Genomic DNA, 24,024 nt, shown 5'->3' on the forward strand with positions numbered 1-24,024 from the left:
GGCGTACTGACACAACAGCTCAACCCTCATTTTAACTAAGCGCTAACATGAAGCAGGAGTTACATTTCTATGTAATGACACTATAATGCTCGTGAAGTCATATTTTTATTAACATACATGTCTTCTTATTTTCATGTATCATTCTTTTTTAAATGATTTTCCTGTAATATAACCAACTGACAAGTATTTTTGAGGATTTGCGTACTTTTCTATAGCACACTTCAGGTAAGAATTTCGTTAATAGGCACAATGTGTTGCTTTTATTTGGAGGTGGCCTTCCTTTAAAGATGGCATCTGCATTCAACGAATGGTCCCTTGCAGCAGCTGCATCTTCTGAAAATAGTTCACCTGAAACTTTGCGACGGAAGCTCTCCCTGGCAGGCATGGCAAAGATTGATAGTGAGAGAGAAATAATCATCTGTGCGAGTACAAGATCTGATTGACACTCCCTGCACGCATTGGCAGGAGAGGACTGACCCAAAGAGTAGCTGGCTGCAGGAGTCTGACCCAAAGCCTACTATGTATTTTTCAAACAAAGGGTCTTGGTTGCTTTAGATCTAAACATATGTTCAGTTACTTTTAAATGGGGGCCCTCAGAATACATACGTGGATTAGCACTGCCAGTTCTTTGTGGTGGCCATTTTGTTTACTTTTTTAAGATTTACCTATCTTTTAATCTCCAGGTACTGTATACCCTAAGATCAGGTCCAGCTGGACCTTTCTAGAAGCACACAGGACTTTCCTCGTTCGCTTTTCAGTGCATGATATTCCTTGCCACACCTGTCATCAAAAGGGTTCACATTCAGAATCTCGCAATACTGATTCAGTGGGGAATAGTAGGAAGAAAAGGATGTTATAGTATCAAACAATAAGTATACTAGGATAAAATTCTCTGGCATTCAAAAGTGGATAGAAGGCTTGCATGAAGATGGAATTAGTGAACCTTCTTTATGGCCCCCTTGGAATAACAAGTCCAGAGTCTCTGTGGAAATTCCATAATGAGATTTGCTTTACGTAGCTGAAACTGATCTAGAGGAATCAGGTAATGCCACAGGACAGCTTAATTCAGCCCCCAAGTACATACAATGTGATATGAAACCCAAGCCAGCTCCTTCCAATAACTTTTCCTTTTACAACATTAACTGTCACTGCCTCCCAAAACATCAGGCGGACATTTTTTACCTCTTGGTGGACTTACAACCTGACGCCATCTTCCTAACCGATACATGGCTTAAAATTTGCTCTGGGCCTGACGTAGCCAGAGCTTTGCCATCTAATTACGCTATTGTCAGGAAAGACAGAGAGGATAGGATGGGTGGAGGGATCGGCATTATTTTTAAAAACACCTTTTGCTGTAAGTTTGATGAGCTACTGATCCCCAGCTGTGAAGCAGCAGTGTTTAAATTGACTCTGACTCCTCACTTGACTCTTTCTGGGATGTTGGTGTATCGCCCCCCAGGTCCTGCAGGCTCACGGGCTATAAATTTCCCTGATCTTGTCACTCCTTTATTGTTTAGTTCAGCCAATTTTACAATTGTAGGAGATCTCAATCTCCAGCTAGAGGACTCCAACTGTACCATCAGCAACACTTTTATTTCCGACTAGGCGGCCATGAACATTCTACTCCATAACAGTGGGCCTACTCATAAAGCAGGTCACTTTCTTGACCCCATTTTTTCCAAACTACCCTCCTTACATTGCCCAGCAGCCATTCCGCTGCTCTGGACTGATCACTTCTTAGTGGGTTTCAGTTTTGAAGCCCCACGTCTCGCTCATGCGATGAGCAACTGCGCTACCAAACCCTCCAGGAACTGGAAAAATCTTGACATTGTTAAGTTTTATCTCTTCCTCTCCACTAACGCCCATATTTTTCAAAACAATTTTGTCTTGGATCTAGTGGCATTTCAAGACTGGATTCAGTCGGCTCTTGACACGTGCCTTCCTATCTCAGTCAGGAAGTTTAATAGTCACCGTCCCCCGCCTCTTGGTTCTCTGAAGAGTTAAAGAAGGAGAAAACCAAATGTAAAAACTCGGAGCGACGGTGCCGAAAGACTTGTGCACCCAAAGCTAAAACCACCTACCTTACTATCAAATGGGCTTATCATTCCCATTGCAGGTCCGCACGCGCAAACTTTGTCTCTACATCCATTACTCAGGCTAAAAACTGCCCTAAAACTTTATTCAACATGGTTAAAGATCTATCCGGCTCAGCTGCAATGCAGTCAGCCCCCAGCCTGAATGCTACACAATGCGAGGATCTTGCCCAATTTTTCTTAAATAAAGTGGAAACTATTTACTCTGCTTTGGCTAAAACTATCCCCTCTCCCTCTCTCTCACCCACTGTGACCTTTGACCTTTCCCTGTGCCCGAAATCTGCACGGTGTCTGCTTTGGCCCAGATGCATATGAATACACTTGACATCTGTCCACCTTTGGACATGGTAACATTTACACAACATTTTAGTCAAAGCAAATCGGGATCCCCCTGCGACTTATTGCCCATTACGGTCCTACAGCAAATCGAACAACCCTCACTTCATTACATCCTCGAGCTTCTCAATGCATCCCTAACGGACTCCATTGTCCCCCCAGATTGGAAACATGCAATGGTGGTCCCATTATTTAAAAAAACTAACTCTGACCCCGCACTCCCCTCAAATTATCGTCCAATTTCGCTGCTTCCTGCTCTCTCAAAAATTCTTGAGAGACACATTAATGGCCACTTATCTAAGTTCATCGAAACCAATTGGCTCTTGCATCCTTCCCAGTCCAGTTTTAGGACCGGTTACTCTAATGAGTCCATACTTTTAGGTGTTACAGAAATGCTTCGACAGAACCTTGATGCTGGCGAAACCACGGCCCTGGTATTGCTTGACCTGAGCGCAGCTTTTGATATGGTTTCCCACACCGTACTCATAAAGGCCCTCCAATCTTCTGGTGTCACCGGGCGGCCATGAATTGGCTTATGTCTTTTCTTTCTGACCAAACCTTTCAGATGTTCTCATCCACTGCCAAATCCAAGCCACATTTTTCACCTTATGGGGTCCCTCAGGGTTCAATTCTCAGCCCCCTGCTCTTTAACATTTACGTTAGACCCCTGGCAGTTATGGTAGAGGAATCTGGGCTGTCGCTTTTTTCACACGCTGACGATACCCAGATCCTCTTTTTTCTCTCAGCGGGCAAAACCTCAGAGCCTTCTGCACTCAGGTCAGGCCTCAGCAAAGTTGTGGCCTGGATGAACGCCAATTTTTTAAAACTTAATGGCGATAAAACAGAGGTCCTGGTCCTGGGAAAAGATAGAGGTCTCTGGGGCCCTCAACACTGGCACCCATAAATGGGAATGCTTCCAGAAACTCCACCCAGGTACGTAACCTTGGCTTAATCATCGACGATTCTCTATCCATGTGTCAACAAGTTACCAAGGTTGCCGCTACCTGTTTCACCATTTTGAAATTGTTGAGGAAGAGTGTGTGGATGCTACCTGTTCATACCCAGTGTACCGTAGTCCAGGCCCTTGTTACATCTAGGCTGTACTACGGGAACATCCTCTACCTAGGAGTCAACAAAGAGGTAACGCATAAGCTGCAGCGGTGCAAAACTCTTCTGCCAGATTACTTTGCCGGGTGTCCAAAACTGCATCAACATCCGGGCTGCTGGGGAACCTTCACTGGCTTCCAGTGGAGAAACGTGTCAAGTTTAAGGCCCTCACATATATGTTCTGCATCAAGCATGCTAAGTCTCCCCGCTACCTGCATCATTTAGCCTGTCCTTATGTTCCCTCTCGCATTCTTCGGTCTTCCACACAAGAGAAATTCCAAGTCCCTAAGGTCAGACTTTCTCGAAAGAGAGGGCGCTCTTTTGCATACTTGGGTCTTGTTTTATGGAACGCTCTGCCTCTGCCCCTCTGCATGCAATCTAATCTCCTGCTGTTCCATAGATCTCTCAAGACTTGGCTTTTCAGCCAAAAGGTCTCTCCATTCTCTCTGCTGTTGTTTCACGGCGCCGGGAAACCCTTTTTGGGTAGCTGTTGCGCTGACATTTAAATTTAAATAAATAAATAAATAGCAGATCTGATAAAATTTTTTTTAGTGTCTCTTTGAAAATATAATGATACTTTTCATACCACTTTCAACAATAAACTCACAAAATGCTTTAAATATTTCAGCCAAAAAAACATGCAATCATTTGTTTATTTTTATTCCAAGGCGAATGTTTCAACCACTGAATAAAGAATAGCAAATTCCCATTTAGGGAAATGATTTGGTTTTCTAATAGGATTTCATTGAATAAGTAGTCAGGTTTAGATGTTCTAAAAGACAAACATCTTCCTCAAAGATATGCCACAAGACCGAAGAATACATTTAGCCACACCATCTGTTTCTCCAAAATCTAGTTCCAAATTTAAGTCACCAAAAATTAGTAGTGGGACAAAGGCATAATTTTATTTTGAGCTATGCAGATCGGACCTGAGGTAAGGTCCTGATGAATTCCATTATGTTTATATGGATTCACATAGTTCATTTGCACATTCACTCATAATTAAAGAGTTCAACATTCATGCGTTGGGTATGACCATTTCCACTGTTGACAGGATATGTCCAAAACAATAAAAATATGTAGGATTTCGGTTTTAATGCAAGTGACAAGACCATCATATGATCTTCCATCTTGTTGCCTGGTAGCCTATTTCTGAAAAATTAATTATCCAGAATAAAATGACTATTTATTAGTCTTATTTCTTAAAACAGTATATTGCAATTATCTTAAATACATGCCTGAAATAACTTACTTACTAAGGGACTCATTATGATGGCAGGTGGACATTAGTGTGCCCACCATCATAACAGTGATGGGACCGCATGCCAGACGTGAGGGCGTCCCACCAGTGCAATTAGGGTGTAACCCGCCATACTGGCGAGCACATCCTGGCCTTTGACCATTGCGGATGGTGCTGCTGGCTGCAGCACTGTCCGCAACGGTAAAAGAGCATGCACAGCATTTTCCTGAACCACGTGGCAGGCAGTGCACACCCCCCACAGAGGAGGCCCGCAACGGGCTCCCAAAGCCAATCTCCGCCAGCCTTGCCATTGCGGCATCACCGCCATTGAAATGCCTCCACAACACCCACATCCTAATATGGCAGACGGTGCCTGCTAGGCAACGCCACCATATTAGTGGCCCAGTTCCGCCCAGCAGGTAATCGTCACAATTGCCACCAGTGGGAAAGCGGCAGACAGACTTTGCGTCCGCTGCAATACCCATCGCCATCCTAATATGGAGGTGGATATTCACATTATGATGGCATAACGATCGCCACCGCTGGCCTGGTCGTGGCGATCGTTACGCCATCGTAATGAGCCCCTAAGTGTCGTGCCAGGCGATGCACATTCCAAATCATGATATACATTTGGTGTTGGTCACAATTGATAGGAAAATCAATGAACCTATACTGAAGCTTACATCAAGATTTCCACTCAGTGTTTAGAAAGAATATCAGAAACAGCAATATCATTGAACAAAATATTGTGAAGATAAGTTTCTACAGTTACGTTTTACTATATATAACTCAACAAATATGTACCTTGATTATATATCTTCAAGGCACGGAGATGTGGAGTTAAAAATAGTTAATCTATACTTAATTATTTGCACTTACTTTTTTGATATTTTATTCCTCAATATTTTTTACACAATATTTTGCCAGCACTATATTTTTGTTTCCAACATTCTGTCAGTGATTCACTCCTCTCTGGGGATCAAGAATCAAGAAGTATGCGGAACTTGTTCATCTGTTTCAATGCAATACTATTGTCTTATGTCGATGAGGTGGAGTTACTCCTGTGTCTCGCAAAATGTGTGAAACCCCCCACACAGACAGGCTGTGGAGACAATGGGTGAAAAAATAGGGGTACCCCTGACACAAGTTCCTAAATCAGGGAAATTATCTAGTGTGTAAATATCACCATTTAGGAACGTTTGCCACGTTTTGATCACTCTTTACCATCTTCTTTATTCATTTAAAGATGGCACCCGTGTTAGCACTCTTCAAGGACCCTCGTGTAGTCCTATCTTCCTTTCTATTGTTGCAGGCATGATGTCATCATGCTGTCTGTCGAACAATTCTCGGCGCAGATACCGTCCACCGGACGGGTTTAAAAAGCTGAGTGTATGCATGTGGAGTTCCTCTCCATGGAACACAACTCGCGCGCACCATATGACGAGCGGAGTATCGGGAACACAGTTAACAATGCCCCACCATCTAGACAGCCAATTATAATCGGCTCCCTGGCTGCAATCCTCTAGCTCACAGGTAAGGAACTGGCCCGCCACAATTGCGTAGGGAGCTTCGTAACACCTTCTCCTGCTTCCCCTTTAGTACCAATGTAACTTATAATCAGTATGGTAATGGCAGTTCTTTATCGCATAGGTCTTTTTGTCAACGGCCACCAGCGCGAGATACCGTTACTGGCTCACTATATGCCTTGTTATCCATGTAATAATATATATGGTTATCCTCTATTGGTAAGCTTTAGCACCCGTCATTTCACTAAAGGGATATTTGGTGCATGTCTCTGTTATATCTAACTAGGACTCCATTTTTTCTCTTCAGAGACATGCCACAGTTATAAAGCATGCCAGTTCCTCTTCTTGTCCTTCTTTCTTTGCCCTAAACTACCAATACAGGTAAATTAGATATGTGACTTTAAATCAATGTACTATTAATCTTCATGTCCGCATCTGTTATTTTGCATGGCGTTTACCTGCCACATCTTCTCTGGGACAGTCCCCTCCCTTATCTCTGTCACTTCATGACTCAGGATGTCCCACGATTTAGACCCATTAAGGATATACAAATTAATTACTGCAGGATCAGCCCTCCAGCGCCCCCCCTTTTTTTCTGTTCTCTTGAACAGAGAAATATGTACCGTCTGAGCTAACAATTTCCATTACCAACTTTATGTTTTCTCATCTTGACCCTTTTTATCCTTTATAGTAGGGTATTGACGTGAACTTGCTCTCAGCTCGTCACGTTCCCGATTCATTTAATCCGGGTCCCGCCCTCTGCCTTGTTATGTTATGTTATGTTATAAATTTATAGAGCGCTCAGCTGCCACAGCAAAGTGGCGTCCCGGCGCTATAATGAAAGATAACACAACCAGAAGAAAAACCAGAAGAAACATGAAGCAGATTTAGAGAGGTGGAAACAGAAAGGTCTTGATGGCTCTTCTAAAGGATAGGAGATCTGGTAGGGCACGGATGTCTACGGGTAAAGTGTTCCAAAGACTCGCTGCCAGTACGCCAAAAGAGCGACCACCAATTCTGGCTTTCCTGAAGCGAGGGACACATGCCAGGAATTGACCCGTTGAACGTAGAGTTCTGGAAGGGGTGTAGTAGGAGATTGCCTGTGCAAGGATAGGGGGGGAAGAGACCTTCAAAATCTTAAAAACCAGGCACAGAGCTTTGAACTTTATCCTCTGTCCAATGGGCAGCCAGTGTAGGTCATGGATGGTACGTCTAGCAGAGCAGAATTTGGGTAAGCCAACCAGCATTCTGGCCGCTGCGTTTTGCACGCGCTGAAGGCGAGTAAGTTCAGCCTGGTTAGCGCCCAGGAGAAGCGAGCTGGCGTAGTCCAATCGGGAGAGCACCGTGGCTTGGACAATGAGTTGCCTTGTAGGGGCATCGAAGAATTTAAAAATTGGTCTGAGGCTCTGAAGAACCCCAAAGCAGGTGCCGGCAACTTTCTTAGTGTGAGGGATGAAGGTCAAGTTGGAATCGAGCCAGACCCCAAGGTTTTTAGCTTCAGTCACTGGAATAGGGGCTTGTGGATCAGAACTCTCTTTTATGTGAACCTCTGCATCATTTCACCTCTGGAGGATACCTTCTCCATCATAGGTATTACAGTAGTTTAACCTTTGCCCCCTCTGCAGTAGTGATTCAGTTCCCTTGTAATCCATACATGTCAATATCTTCCTTTCCATTATAGATTTGTTCATTCGGCGACGAGGCACTCATTAACTGTTTATTTCATCTCAAGCAGGACTTTTATAAGGTACCTTTTCCTACCTGTATGTATGAATAATCTAATCATGCATTAGTGCTATGACACCATACCCTTGACCAAGTCACGGCCCTGATTATTCTTCTTTTTTTTGAGCTATTTTCATGGGAAAACCCTTTTCTATTTATGCACTCCTTGGTTCCTCACCTCTGTGATTCTCGCTTTAACACTTGGTGAAAGTTACTCAGCACACCTTTAGCATGATGTTTAGTTTAAATTTCAAGTGGCTTGCAATTAGTGTTCTGACTCCCTCTATGCACTGGATAAAGTACCCACTTGTATGGGATTAAAAATGTAATGTAGGACCGCTTGTCCTAATTCTGAACGATGGCTCATTGTACATGCATCCCTTTTTTTCTTTTTCTAGGTCTTATTTTTAATATACATGGCTTCCTGACAAAGGCACATACCCGAAACACACGTATATTGATGTGAACTTGCTCTCGGCTTGTCACGTTCCCTGTTAATTTAATCCAGGTCCCGCCCTCTGCCTTGCTGATCAGACCTCCTCTCTTTTATGTGAACCTCTGCATCATTTCACCTCTGGAGGATACCTTCTCCATCATAGATTTGTCCATTCGGCGACAAAGGCACTCATTAACTCTTTGTTTCATCTCAAGCAGGACTTTTATAAGGTCTTATTTTTAATATACATGGATTCCTGACGAAGGCACACAGCCGAAAGGGGCGTAGGATACAGATCTCCATTAGCCATGCTGAATTATGACTGCCCTCTGTATTTATGACATGACCAGTTTGTCTTTACATAATTTGAATATTTGAATTCTTTGAACATGATGATGTCAAATAACAGCAATGTGATTGTCTGAATTAATTACTGATATCAGAGGATGTAATTGTTATATTGTTATATTCAACTGTTTTGTATTTACCGTTATTAATATATATTTATAAATCTAAAACAAATATTAAAAATATTTTTAATCTTACTGTATTGGATTGCATGTACATGATGTCTACAATTGATACCTAGGTCCACCAATATATTCATCGTTCCTAAATGGTGATATGTACACACTAGATAATTTCCCTGATTTAGGAAATTGTGTCAGGGGTACCCCTATTTTTTCACCCTTTGCAGTTCTTATAATTTTTACCGTTAATTCACCAACCCCATTTCGGTTGACAAACCGATTATAAATGTCTCCTTCTGGCAAGCCAATCAGCCTATGCTATTACTTGTGCCAAATCTAAGGCTAAATAGAGGCCTAAAATACAAATTCCAACAGAGACTCTCACTTCGATCCGTTCCATGTTCTGACCAATCAACGGCTTCAAGTATCATGTGACCTGCAGCACAAGTCAAACATGGCAAACTTACATTTTTTGTTGTACGAGGTTCTTCTAATTTGTACGATTCATCATTCCAACCATACCTAATGTTTCCAGCTGTATCATTTCAATACCCTACCATCTTGTATAAACCCCATAATAACACTTTTTTCCCCTGAAGGGTTTGGGTAAGGTCCCCCAGGGGAAAAACACCTTATTCATACACCCACTGACTCACCCAATCACTCAGCAATACAAAACTGACACACCTTCTCACTCATGTACACAGTCTCTCACATATGCACTCACTCTTTCTATACACCATTTACACACCAACTCCCTCACCCTTACAGACACTTCCACTGTCACTCACCTTAGTATATATGTTTAACACTCAGTGATGTTTATAAAACACACACAGTCACTGGATGATGACATCAGTAATGACATCAGTGATGTCATTTGTGATGTCATCAGTAATATCATCAGTGATTTCATTTGAGATGTCAGGAGTGATGTCACTGACCATGTCATGAGTGATGTAATATGTGAGGTCGTAAGCAGTGCATTGCAAGGTCATAAGTTATAATTAGCTCACCTAACTATAACGAGTGAAAGGTGAGCCTAACTATAACATCCTTGTCACCTTTGGTTTTCAGTGAATATATGTACAATATTTGTTTTTTATGGGAAGATCTTCTTATCACATTTAAAATGTAAGCATGATGGAATTGTCAGGTGTCGGAATGGGAGCATTCATAACATTTCCTTTCCCGGAATATGTAACCTTACGTGGGTTGTTCCTTTGATTGTATCATTAGATGTATTTATTTTGTTAGAACTGTGTTTTCAAATTACGAGTTCGCACCTTATAAAAATCACTTTTATGTATTTCATTATTATTTTTATCTCTATAATATGAGGAGCGTGTCTATTAGGTTAATTATTAAATTTGTTCTTGATATGTGGCGAAATCTGCCCACATATCTCTCTTGAGTATCTTTGGCTTTCCTGATAGTTGTTTTGACCTTCTTAAAATGGCGGCCGCTGTTTTCCTTACCACGTGATACAATAGGGGAATCGGGACCGGGTTGCCTATTTTTCTCGTTTTCTTTTTTTCTTTTGGAATCCACCTATGTTTTATAAAAAGCATGCCTAGTTTAAAGATTAATCCTACTTTCATATTTGGAGGCTTCCGAGAATTATGTCTCTCTCGGCGAGTACTTGGTCTAATATTGGGAGGCTAAGATGCATTATACCTTTCCTGTTCCAAGATGGCGGCGCTTTTTTCGTAACCCACTTAGCAATTATCATTAACTAATTGTTGGTAAATGGACCAATTATTCTATCAGGACACCTATTTAAATAGTGCTTTTGGCGCTTAAATCTTTGAACCAGAAGACCACAACCTGACGTTCCTGTATGCGCTAGCCCCTTGGTAAGTCTTGCCTTGCATACTGATACTAACCTCACCTTTGTTAGATTGGGAAAGACTTTAATATTCTTTAGCTTGTCCTGAAACCTCGTTATGAATATAGTGGTATTTTTTTGCTGGTTTTAGGAGGGTATTTTGACCAAGACAGTTTAAACTCATTAGAGATGAGTATGATCACTGATGAGTGTTGGATTTTGAACTGTTTTTACCCAGTTCAAGATGGTGGCTCTTTTGCATCAGTTTTGGTATATTGTTTGTGTGTTTCTTCTTTTTTATTCTGTAGGATTTACCTCTTTCCTTATGAATACTACTCACATCTATTTTTTTTGAGTCGAACTCTGGCCATCTAGTGTTAATAAAATGATGATCTGTTGCTTCTACATTATAGATTATTAAAGATTCCATCTTTTTCGAATATAACTTGGTCTAGCTAAACATATGGATACATTAGCTCTTTCTTAATTGGGCATTTTTTTTGCCAAATTGTTTATCAACCAACTAAATGTTCCATAATATTCTAAACATATGCATATGATAATGCATATGATATACTCTTTCATTATACTATTTTATATGCTTTTAAAATATTTCTCTACAGATTGTTCTGTGGGCCAACTTTTTCCCTGTCGACAACGACTGTGACGTGAATCTGAGATCTTACTTATAAATCGTGAGTGAGTTTAGACGTCATTTCAAGCTCTAAATAAATGATCTTTAGAGGGTTTTTACTTAATCCTTGGCACAAGTCTGACAATCATTGTATAGCAATTGGACTTTTTTTTTGAGTAATGCTGAGTGATATGCTTACAACTAATATGATAGGTTTGTACAGACTCTAGTGCTAAAAGTATCTCTGATATATCCTTTGGGATTATTTTAACAGACTAATGAAAGAAACTACGTGATAATCTTACCAAGACGGATGTGAAACTTGATTCCAGAGATTGTGTTATAAGGTAAATTCGAATTACATGTGTCTCTCTACATAGCATTATTGTTATTTTTTAGATTTATAAATTAAAAATAAAATTTTCTGTCAAACATCTATTGTACACACTGTCCGTTGACAATTAGCCAGCAGAGGTACTCTATTTTATATACTTCCAGTGCTATATGGAGGTTCATAAATTTAAAATTAATTCTTGCGCTTTTTTGTTTAAACAAACTCTAGGCATGGAACTCTAATAAACTAGGTGGCTATGGAACCTAATATTGTGTACGGACATGACAGAATTTAGTGAGATCATTTTACAAAATTGACTGTAAATTTCTTTTTGTGTGCTATTTTTAGTTCTTCTATCCATTCACTGTAGTGTCCTTTTTATATTGTAAATGTTTTCCCATTTTTGTTTACTACCTGTTCTTAATGAGTAAACTGTTACCCTGAGCCTTTTCTGGTTTTTTGTTCTTTTCTCTTTGGTTTAGGGTACCAATATGTATATAATTTGTGTAATACAATATTAAGTGAAAATTCTTTTGTAATATATGTTTTTGTATGTGCTTTGTATAGCCCTGAAGAAGTCCGGCATCGGACGAAACGCGTCGGCTATCCGCAACTTTCAAAAAAAGAAAATAAAGAATAAAAATTGAATAAAAGAAAGAAAATTCAAGTCACTACTTTTGTGTGTCTTTCTGAATATTTGGGAAAACTATCATTTCTGTTTATCAGTATGTTCTAAAATTGTTTTTGCAACTAATGTGTAACTTTTGAAGGGTGCTGTCCAACTTTCATAATTAGTTTTTTTGGGCGATAGGTTGTCTACCTCCCTTAAGGCCCGTGTGGGAATCACGTGTCTGGACATAGCACCTTCAGTCTTGACAAAGCTGATGGTATTTCAACAGTGGTGCAGTTTTTTCCTCAATTCCCAGTTCTTTTGTCTCATTCTTGTTAGTACTTGGGTCTCCTACTTTTTTGCCCATAATATTAAAAGCAATACTTCTTGTTAAATACATCAAGGTACATTTTCACTGCTAACTTTATTTGGTTTGATTTGTGTGTGACAGTTTATATCACTCATAGCTTCTTGAAATAAGCACCCAATTAAGTTGAATATTAGCTGAGGGATGGTACTCGTTGTCCAATTTTCTCTTAAAGATATATGGTTTTACATTTAGATATAGGCATGGATAATTGACAACAGCTCAAGAAGGCTCACCTCATTGGAATAAACCAATCCCTAAGACCCACCTATGATCATTACAAACTCCACCACTTCTTAAACCCATCTAAACGCTAGCCATGAATTTATGCAACGTTCAGAACCAAGGTGTACATTTGCAAGCCTCTATCGCCACAGGAGCGTCACTTTTACTGATTTTCCTGTGGTGCTAGGGGCCTTGCCCTATTTACAAGGCGGCGTTAAGCCACTTAACGTGGCTTAACACTGCCTTGTAAATAAGCCACCCTTTCATGCTATACTTAGCGTTAAAGGGGTGGGCAATGGGTCTTGCTATGGGTGTTCCACTACAACACCCATTGATTTTGACGCTGACCCCTACTAGCAAGGGTGGAGTATATAGGAGGCAGCGCAAAAATTAGGGCATGGGAAAACATGGTCTTAACATGGCCAAACAAGAAAAAATGCTTTATTTCTCCTCATTTCTGCTGTTTCTATGTGTGCTGCATTGTGGAGCACACATTGAAACAGCAGTACTCTGTGAATGATTGTTTATGTGCAGGAAGGAGACCCTTCCTGCACAAAAACAATCATATATAAAATGACGATTTGCATCTTCTATGTGTGCTGCTCAATGCAGCACACATAAAAGGTACAAATCGCCATTCTGCATTTTTATGTGCAGGAAGGGACACCTTCCTGCACATAAACAATCATCCCCTCAACGCAGGCACTCTTGCACTATGGTGCAAGGGTGCCTGCATTGGCCCTAGGCAGCTGAGTTCAGCGCCAGCGCTGGGGAAAACACAGGGATGCACCGTAGTGTTGCAAATATGGTACATCCCTGTATTTTCAGAATGGCGGAGCGCTGTGTTTTCTATTTTTGCTCAATGCCGTGTTCCGCCATGCTTTTGTAAATATGCCCCCAAATGTTAGGGCAAGTGCTGGGGAACAACACAAACGACTAGATCGCAAGCAGTTGTAGTTTGCAGCACAAGTTTTGAGTGTGCAATTTTTAGCGCTGAATTCATCCTAACATCCAAAATTCATGTCAAAATGGACAAAAGGATGCTTTATGCACTAAAATGTAGGGCCAAATGCCAGTACGACGCTAATGTTCACGCCTCTACTATCCACATTGTGCCATTGGACGAAGATACAACACTACACGCAATTGTTTTAATCTATTTTCTTGACATTTCCTGCATGCAGATTTCACATTGTCCATTTTTAATTATACTAGAAGGTCCACATTTGCTAGCTCTGACCTCTATTAGGCAGCCTCTTCCTGCCTATGATTGGTTTTTACTGCCTCCCCTTGTGGAGCGTGGTATGGCCCTAGCACGTGTCTCGCGCAATAACCACTCCACTCATCAGTTTAGCGTAAAAGGCCATTTATTAGGACAGGCATGACAGACCATAATCAAACATAACATCTTTAACAGTTAACAATCCCCCCCAACATCCTGCCTTTCAACCATCATCCACTCACGTATTTCCACTGGGCACTCGCAATTCACACCACGACCTCTCCACGTATACCATTGACATCCCCCTTCACTTCCAAACTCTTTCAGCATCTTCATCCATCGCACTCCCATCTACCACATCCCCATCCTGCACCTGTAACCCCTTCCCCGGAAGGGTGATTCTGCCCGTCATGGACGCCCCACCCCTCCCCGATCCCGCAAACCCCACATGTGTCAACCTGTCCTAAACTGGCAATCCGAACACTTGTCCAACAAACCCCCGCACCTCACTCCTGAAACATTTTGTAGGGTGGGCAGGCGGACAAAACTAAACCTATTCCCTGAGGCACTGGGGACAGGAAGAGGAAGTACTTCCCCTCCTGTCCCCTTAAGTAACCTCCTATCCCCCCACCCCCTGAACCCACCCCCTAACCTAACCCTCTGCCTGCCGTCCTCTCGCACGAACACCCCAGGGAAAAGACTGGTCTGTCGGCCTGCTTTCCCCAGGGGCCGCATCGCGCAATAACCACTCCACGCATCTTTTTAGCGTGAAAGGCCAATTATTAGGACAGGCATGACAGACCATAATCAAACATAACATCTTTAACAGTTAACAATCCCCCCAACATCCTGCCTTTCAACCATCATCCACTCACGTATTTCCACTGGGCACTCCCAATTCACACCACGACCTCTCCACGTATACCATTCACATCCCCCTTCACTTCCAAACTCTTCCAGCATCTCCATCCATCGCACTCCCATCTACCACACCCCCATCCTGCACCTGTAACCCCCTCCCCAGAAGGGTGATTCTGTCCATCATGGACGCCACCCAGGGAACGCCCGGAGGGCGGTTACCTGCCCCACCTAATCGTGCACCTTTCGCCATCAGTCTCGCCTACACCATATCAACTCATTCCACAGAAAACTGATCAGATCCCGCAGCTCCATAAGGTAGTACGCATTTCCCATGTGCGAAAGGTGCACGCCATCATCTCGAAAGAGAAGTGGCTCCTCCAGCCTGAGCCCGCCATGAGCCAGCACTTTAAGTCCATGATCAGCACAATAGAGTCTCATCGCCCTGTTCAATTTCCTACGGGCCCTTTCAATGGCCGTGGGCTTAAGAGCCCCTCTCCAGATCCGTCGTGGTATGAACTCAGTCCACACAATACAGGCGCCAGCCAGATTGCGCTTCATTGCCTCCAAGTCCCGCTGCATCAGGTGTAACAAGGACACCCCGATTGTTTCACCAAGTCATTTTCCCCTAAATGAATCACAAGCATGTCCGGGCAGCCCAGCTGTCACACCTTCTTTGTAAGCCATGGCAGCAATTCACCCCAACGCATTCCGCTCTTACCCCACCATTGGACCTCATGATGACTGCTCCTCAGGCCCAGGCTACGACCGTACACCTGCCTGTCCGCATACTTCGAGGCCCAATGTACAAACGAATGTCCCACAATCCAGGTGACCGTCTTGGCCCCTGGTCCCCGGACACAACCTACAAAGAGAAAGAGATTAGTACCACGGCAAAGACAAAATTGCAACCACAACCACAGCCACCAAGGCTAGCCCGCGCCTCCTGCTTCACTTGCGCACATAGCGTTCACAGCAGCGGGACCGCCAGCGACCAATCTGCCGAATCTCCTCCCATAACCAACCTAGCCCGCCGCTGCCGTGGCTGCCCCAATCCTAAACGAGTGCATGCCAAAATGCGCCGGATCCCTGCCAATCCTTCGCAGAGCCAACCGCAACACCGCCAGCAGCTGAAAAGGCGTCAAACGTCTCAAAGAAACATGCACGAAGACCTCACCAGCCGACCTCCGCACTCGTCCACAGAAACCCCTCCACTCACGTACCGGGCATGCTCCCACAGAACCGCTCTCCGACAGCCATACTCACTTGCCACGACCAACCTGGTCCGTCTTGGAACGTCCCAACCATATCCCCAGGCGTGACCCATCCAACCGCACATCCGCAAACGTCCTCCCCGGTGCCCCACGAGCCCCCAACAGCTCAGACACCCGGAACGCCCCAAAAAACATCCACACCATGCATAGACGAAACAGCGCCACCTCATCCGCATCAGAACAGCAAAAAGGTAACTCCCCCAACAACTGTATCAACAAGTCAAAAGTAATCGCCTCACGAGGCAACTCCTCCCCTCCCCCCTCTGCCCTCAACCGTCCCCAACCTTTCAACATACGACTCAGCAGATCCTTCCTAGCCGTATCAAAACCCAAATATACCATGCTGTAAAATGAAACACCTGCCAACTTACCCGCAATCGTCGTCTGAGACAAACCTCTGTCCATGCAGTCCAGCACAAAACGCACCACCCCTTGTTCACACACTTCCCTGGGCATCCGCCACGCACCCTTCTTCCAACCCAAAAAGGCTCCGAACTCAGACCACGCCAACCTGTACGTCCGCCTAGTAGATTCAGCTATTGAACTTTCAACCAGGCCCACCACTCTCACTCCCCCCAGGCCCAGATACCCTCCGGCACCTTGGTCTTGCAAGCCTCCGCTCCCGGCGCCAGCTTAAGCGCTGCCACTTCGAACAAGATAACGCATCCGCAATTTCATTACTCGCGCCAGGCACATGTTGCGCGCGAAACAGCACATTAAGTCACAGACACAGCAGCATGAAACTTCGCAGCAAGCGCAGCACTCGCAGGTCTTTTGCCTTCTGATTGTTCACCAGGTCTACCACAGTCATGTTATCAACGTGGAAAAGCACCGACCTGTTCCGGAATTCCGAGCCCCACACCAACAAGGCCACCAACAGGGGAAAGAACTCCAGAAACGTGATGCTCCTGCCTTGGCGCAATCAATGAGCTGGCCACTGTTCCGCGCACCAACGGCCGTCCCAGAAAACCCCGAAACCAGCCGCTCCCGCCGCATCGGAGTAGAGCTGCACCTGCCACACCATCCTGTCCCGGGCAAAATCCAGTGAGACACCATTGAAGTCTTCCAGAAACACCAGCCAGACACGCAAGTCAGCCCGCACTCCCAACGTGACCCTGACCCTGTGGTGAGGGAGTACCGCCCCCGACATGGCCATGCAGAGGCGCCTACAAATCGTCCTCCCGGCCCTCACCACCCTACATGCAAAGTTCAACAAACCCAGCAAGCTCTGCACAGATCTCAACTCAATCTTGCGGACACCGAGCACCTGCCTCAAAACCTCTTGCATCTCAGCCACCTTCTGGAGCGGCAAGCGCGCCTGCCAAGCCACCAAATCCAACTCAATTCCCAAAAAGGTCAGACAGCAACTAGGCCCTTCCGTCTTCTCCGGCGCCAGCGGCACCCCAAACTCCTGCACCAACAACTGAAACTGGCCCAAAGCTTTGCCACATTCACCCGACTGCCCCACTCCAACAAACAGAAAATCATCCAGATAGTGCGACACCAGCCGGTGCCCACTGCGATCCACAAAGGTCCACTGCAAAAAGGAACTGAAAGTCTCGAAGAGAGCGCAAGAGATCGCTCAACCCATCGACAACACCATGTCGACGAAGATGGACCCATCAAAATGCATACCCAGCAAGGAAAAATCTGCCGGATGAATGGGTAGGAGGCAAAAGGCCGACTTAATATCACATTTGGCCAGCTCAGCCCCCTTTCCGCAAGCCCGAACCAGACCCACGGCATCATCCACCGACGCATACAAGACCCTGGAGTCCTCCTCCGCGATGAAATCATTCACCGAACCTCCCTCTGGCCAAGACAGATGATGGATCAACCTGAACTCGCCCGGCTCCTTCTTGGGCACCACCCCCAGAGGAGAGACAATGAGATCTGACAACGGCCACTCCTCTAACGGTCCCGCGATCCTGCCTCCCAAAACCTCCTTCTCCAATTTGCGCGCCACCACCTCCGGCAGTGCCTTTGCCGTTCGCAAGTTCTCAGCCCAGCGCCTCACCCTTTGTCCCTGATAGCCAATCTGAAAACCTTCCACAAAGCCCCAGTACAACCTCTCTATCAGGGTACCGTGAGAGCCATGGACCCATGGCCTCCACGCTAACCGGAGTATGGGCCCTTCGGCCCAGCCTGTCCCCTGCCTCGTGCAAACTTCCACTGTTCTGAGGGCGTAGCCAGCGTAAGACATTGCAGGACCGCGTGACGTCCCCCACACTTGGAACACTCATGTTTAACCTTACAGGAAGGTCGATTGCAGAAACCTTCGTTGAAACCCCAGCATGCCCCAGAGGGTCCTGGTTTGTACTGCTGTCCCGCTGCCCCAGTCCACACTGCTTACGTTCCCTGCCCTCCGGCAACGCCTTAACCACCCACCCCAAACTGGGTGGGACGCGACTGAAAAGACCGATAGGTGACCGGAAGACCACTCGCCGTGTGAGTAGGCGCCGCCGCCTGCGTCGAAGACATCCATTGGACCCAGAGCTCCTGGTCCACATCCCCCCAAGGCTTGTCTGGGTTAACACTGATCCGTGCCCTAAACTCCTCGTCGTAGCTCAACCAGGCAAAACCCCCGAAGTGCAATTGCGCCTTCCTGATCACATCCATATACTTAAACAGCGCAATCGCCCGATCCGCATGTTTCTCCCAATAGATACTCGCATAGATCAGAAAGGCCGACGTCCAATTCTCCATCGTCACCAGCACTCTCGGCCGCCTGGTCAACTCCCACTCCTCCTCCTTCGACCCTTCTTTCGCCTGAATCGCCCTGTGCAGGAGCTTAAACACATCCATGTACTCATACCCCCAAATCCTCGCCCTCGTTTTCTCAGACAAATGCAACCCGAGAGTCATCGCCAGACCCATGTACGGCAGTTTCTTCCTCAGTTTCTCAACACCATCCTCCTTACCCACTTGGTCCTCAGACTTGTCAGTCTGCGCACTTGCCGCCACCAACTGCTTTTTCCCTTCCAGCGGCAAAGGCTCCACCTCACTTGAGTGTCCACCCTCCCTCACAGACCCGTCCTCCACACCCACCGACCTGCAGGCCTTCTTCCTGCCCCCTTTAGTCCCGTCCCCCCAGGCGTCCCACCAGGCACCCTCACCTGATAAAGTTCCCAGGGCATCCTGCTCCATACGCCGCGTCTCCGCCGGCTTCACAGTCCCAGCGATGGCCCGACCAGCGCCATCTTGTGTCTCCTGGAAAACACCAAACTTGCTCATTGCCGCTCTGCCCTTCCCCCAGCTCTCATCCTCACGCACTTCCCCCTCCTCCAACTCATCCTCCTCATCCTCGTAATCCAACATCTCATCCTCCACAACCGGCGTCACCCACTCGCGCACTTCAGTCACCACTCTCTTCGCACCTTTTCCTTTCACTCCAGGCATAAACTCACACTCCAACATCGCCGGTGCCCGCTCTCTCGATGGAGGGCAGGCCGCCGTGGACCCCCCCCTGCTTCGTCCCGGCGTTTGGAAGCCATTTTGCGCCCCGCCGGCCCACCCCGGCCTCTGCCAGCTGTCCCTGCTGGCCTGTACCCACCCCCCCCGAGCCGTATGCGCTCGGGGAGGCCCCAGTGCCACCAGGTCTCTGAGCCGCCAAGGCAGTCCCTGACCCCTCAACCCAGACCCACTCCCCTTGGGCCCCTGGAGCGCCCCTAACCCGGGCCCCAGCCGCACCCCTACCACGCACAGGTGCCGAGGCCCGTTTGCCCTTGTGCACCCCACCCGCCTTCGCCTCCCTGGCAGCACAAAGGCGCAGCCACTCCCTTTCCGTCTCCTCGATGATGCGACGCTGGTGGTAGGCCCTCTCCTCCTCTGACATGAGTTCCCACCTGGCATAGCATGAACCCCTGGATTCCATGTCCCCCAGGGTCCCTGTCCCCGGCGGGGGTGCCGGGAGGCTCGCCGCCTTGGTTCCCTGCCCCACCTGCTGCAAAGCTTTCAGGGGGCCCTTGCCTTTGGACCCCTGTGCCCTGACCACACCCTTCCTGTAACTAGACAGGTCCATCGGCTGCTCATGTAAGGGGGCCCCCTCCTCCCCCCAGACTCCCCCCCAGACAGCATGAGGGCAAACTTATCCCCCACTGACACCTCCCACTCACCCAGGTCCTCCCCCCCCGCTGCCTTCACCCTTGCTGCTAACCCCATAATCCACCAAGGGGCCTTCACTGCCTGGCTCCCCAGCCGGTGAGCTAGACACCACCAAAACCTGCCCGGGGCCCATCCCCCTCCACAAGGCCTCCCACTCTGACCGGGGCCACCACTACCTCCTCTGGCGGCGCAGGGGCTCGCCCGCTTCCCGCCGCGCTTGGAGGCATCTTGCGGTTTTCTCCCCCCCCCCCCGGGACATACCTCCACGAGCCCCAGAGGGCTCGTCTATGCAGGCCATGACGGCCGCAGCAACCCGCGCCGAAGCGGGCCGAGGCGTGCGGGTCATTCTGACCCACGCCTGTTCCAACATGCTGGGCTGCAGGAGGTCGGCCCTCCCAGCCCGGCCGAGAACCTGCAATGCCGCCCGCACCGCCGCTGCATCGGGCGTGTCCATGCTGGCCAACCGTCGATCGTCGCTTTCGTCGGAATTGTCTCCGCTACCTGGGGACCGAAACCGCACACCGGGGCACCAGTGGCGATCCCACCAAAACTAATTCACAGCCCACCTAACTAAAGAACACGACCACAAAACTAAACCTATTCCCTGAGGCACTGGGGACAGGAAGAGGAAGTACTTCCCCTCCTGTACCCTTAAGTAACCTCCTATCCCCCCACCCCCTAAACCAACCCACCCCCTAACCTAACCCTCTGCCTGCCGTCCTCTCGCGCGAACACCCCGGGGAAAAGACTGGTCTGTCGACCTGCTTTCCCGGGGGGCCGCATTCGTACGTTGTAAACAATGCGAATTGCTAAGGATTTCAAAGGGGCTTCACAGCATCTTGGATCCCAAAGGGTTTGTTGCCTTTACAGTGCCAGTGTCAGAGGTCCCAAGTGGGGCAGTTTCATGCTGTCACCCATTTCACCTGCTGAATTATGCTGTTGAGTCAGCCAGCAGCTCACTATGCTGACGAAAGTGACGTCATGGTCCTGCCTCATTCAGAAAGATGTTGTGGATTGTTTCGTATAACTTTTCATATCAGTTTCCCAGTGATGCACGTTATGAACTGACTGATCCATTTCTCTTCTCACCGTATTTCTATTTGTCCTACCGCATAATGTTATAGGCTTATCACCTAAAGGCCCGCAGGGTCTTATGGGACACAGCCGGAGGCACCTTCTGTTTACTCAATGGAACAGTGCAACTTTCTGCAAAGCTAAGCTCGAATGAACACTGCAGGGCTCGCATGAAAATAAGAATTTAAAGGTGAAAAGAACAGGGGGATGGGTGATGGGCATCGCAGGCGGGACAACAGCACTCATTAGACACACTGCTGCTTATCCAGGCAATGTCAAATCTGGACATGTCCAATCAAGGCCCATCATCTTTGCTGACAAAGGGACACAACATACCAGGAGTCGCATGATGTAAACTGTCAGAATACATTCCCTCTTTAAATGGACTGCTTCAATCCGGTGCGGGCTCCCATCGCTCACATCATGCAGCAGGCGGAAGAAATGAAGATGCCAAAGGCCCCACAAAACGCGGCAGTTTGACACATTTTTCAGACGAGCAATAAGTCTGATTTAATATTTTTAATAAGCAATTGTGTCAACAAAGTTTGTCGTACTGGTGATTACCAGCCTTTTTTTAAATCTGGGTTATGCCTTGTTTGACATGCGGTGCTTATGTCTTATCTTTGCACAGAATAATTGTTTTCATAATTTCTGCGAGAAAATGGTGTACAAAATGTGGAAAGAAAATAAGATTTCCACTTTAAAAAATGTATTAAACCTAGCTTATAAAATATCATTGTAGACCAAGTTTTTAATCGACTTTGGTATGTAGTTGCAAAGCAAACAACTCTGATTCCGCCCTCCAAAGCTGCAGCAGCCCTACACATGACTGGACTCACCCTAACTAAAGGGTTAACGATATGAATGCTTAATCCAAGCAGTATTGCAAAGGAAGAATGCAAATTTCCAGACAAGGCTTGCTTTCTTGGGGGAAATTCACAAGGGACAAGTTGTTATATCACATTACAAGGATATTTGTTTACATCACATATTCTCCCAAACTTTAATTTGCCCAACTCGAAGACTTAAAAGTGTGCTTTATGCTTTGTCATAGTATTTGATTTTGTAGAGCTTGCATACAACATTTATAGATCCTGACCGCCTGAAATCAACTTCAGATAGTGTAATACTCCCGATAGATAAAATCAACAGTTTCGAATTGAGGGGTATATTATCAAGGGGTTTTATCTCCGCTTTTTTGGCTTTAAAAGCCAAGAAAGCGGAGATAAAATTATCTCCCTATTACCAAGCTGTCGCTAACACCAGTTAGCGACAGCTAATAGGAGATAGCGACCATCATGGGCCCCACTTTGCATGTCAGTGATATTTATCACTAATGACATGCAAAGTGGGCGTGCCAAGATGTTAGCCACTGGAAACAGTCGCTAACATCGCTATCTCCTATTACCAACTTTTGGAGATATTCGCGCTAAGCGCGAATATCTCCAAAAGCTAACACCTGCCCTGAGCAGTTCTTAGCCATGTTATCCAATGGGAGGTGGATAACATGGCTAAGAGCATTTGCTCGATAATGCATGAATATCGCTGACTTTTCAGCGATATTCATGCATTGCGGCCGTTTTTTATCGCATTTGCGATAAACCTTGCTAATAGCAAGGTTTATCTGCGATAAAAATCGCCGATTTGCGGCGATAATTTTTGTCTCTAAACAAGTTAGAGACAAAAATTATCGCTAGTTGTTGGTAATATACCCCTGATTTCGTTAACACTTCAGCATTAGGGAATCAGATATTGTGAAATTATGATTGGACGGGGCTGACGTGTAAACCGGAACCTTCACCTCAGCGCATTAATAGTTACCAGTATTCGTACAGGCTACTGCCACTGTCTGGTATGCAAATCGACTATTTTAATAATTATTTCTTTAAAAGCTTACACTTTTGTTTAACAGCCTGTCGCTCAAAAAGAATGCAGGTCTTTTTGAGCAAGGTGTACTATCTGCAATAGGAAAATAAATTAACTGCTTGTTAGATCCTCCATTGCACTGCACGACGGGAAGCTCATTTGTTGCAAACAGCACGAGCTTCAATGACACATTCGGTACGTTTGAAAGTAAGGTTGAAATGTAGACATTTTCTTTTTATTGATGTATTGAAGCCACATAAAGCGGGCAGGCGGTCTATAGGTCAGGTTGCTGCCTACAGATCAAGACACCATTACTGTAGTCTCATTTATACCTCTTAGCTTTGTGTGACCATGGGCAACTCACTTCATCTGGGGGAGGGGGCAGGCAGTACTGTGTACACAAGGCAACGGAGCCATTGAGAGAAATAATTTGGACCAGCTACCTTTCACGATTATGTCTCTGCTGAATCTGCTAGAATGTCTTCCATAAACTTCTCTTTTGAGTATTAGATTTCAGTTGTGGTTTATGTTGCACCAGCGTTTGTGTTCAAATTTGCAGCTCTTGATACCACATAGCAAGGACCTTGAGCATCACACGTCTGGAACGAAGGTTGAGAATTAATGGGCTTGTGTCTCATTTGCCCTCGATCCATTTCTTGTTACAACCCGACCCATTTCTTCTTACAACCTGTGCT

The sequence above is a fragment of the Lissotriton helveticus genome, chromosome 6 (assembly GCF_964261635.1).
Source record: "Lissotriton helveticus chromosome 6, aLisHel1.1, whole genome shotgun sequence".
NCBI classification, from domain to species: Eukaryota; Metazoa; Chordata; class Amphibia; order Caudata; family Salamandridae; genus Lissotriton; species Lissotriton helveticus.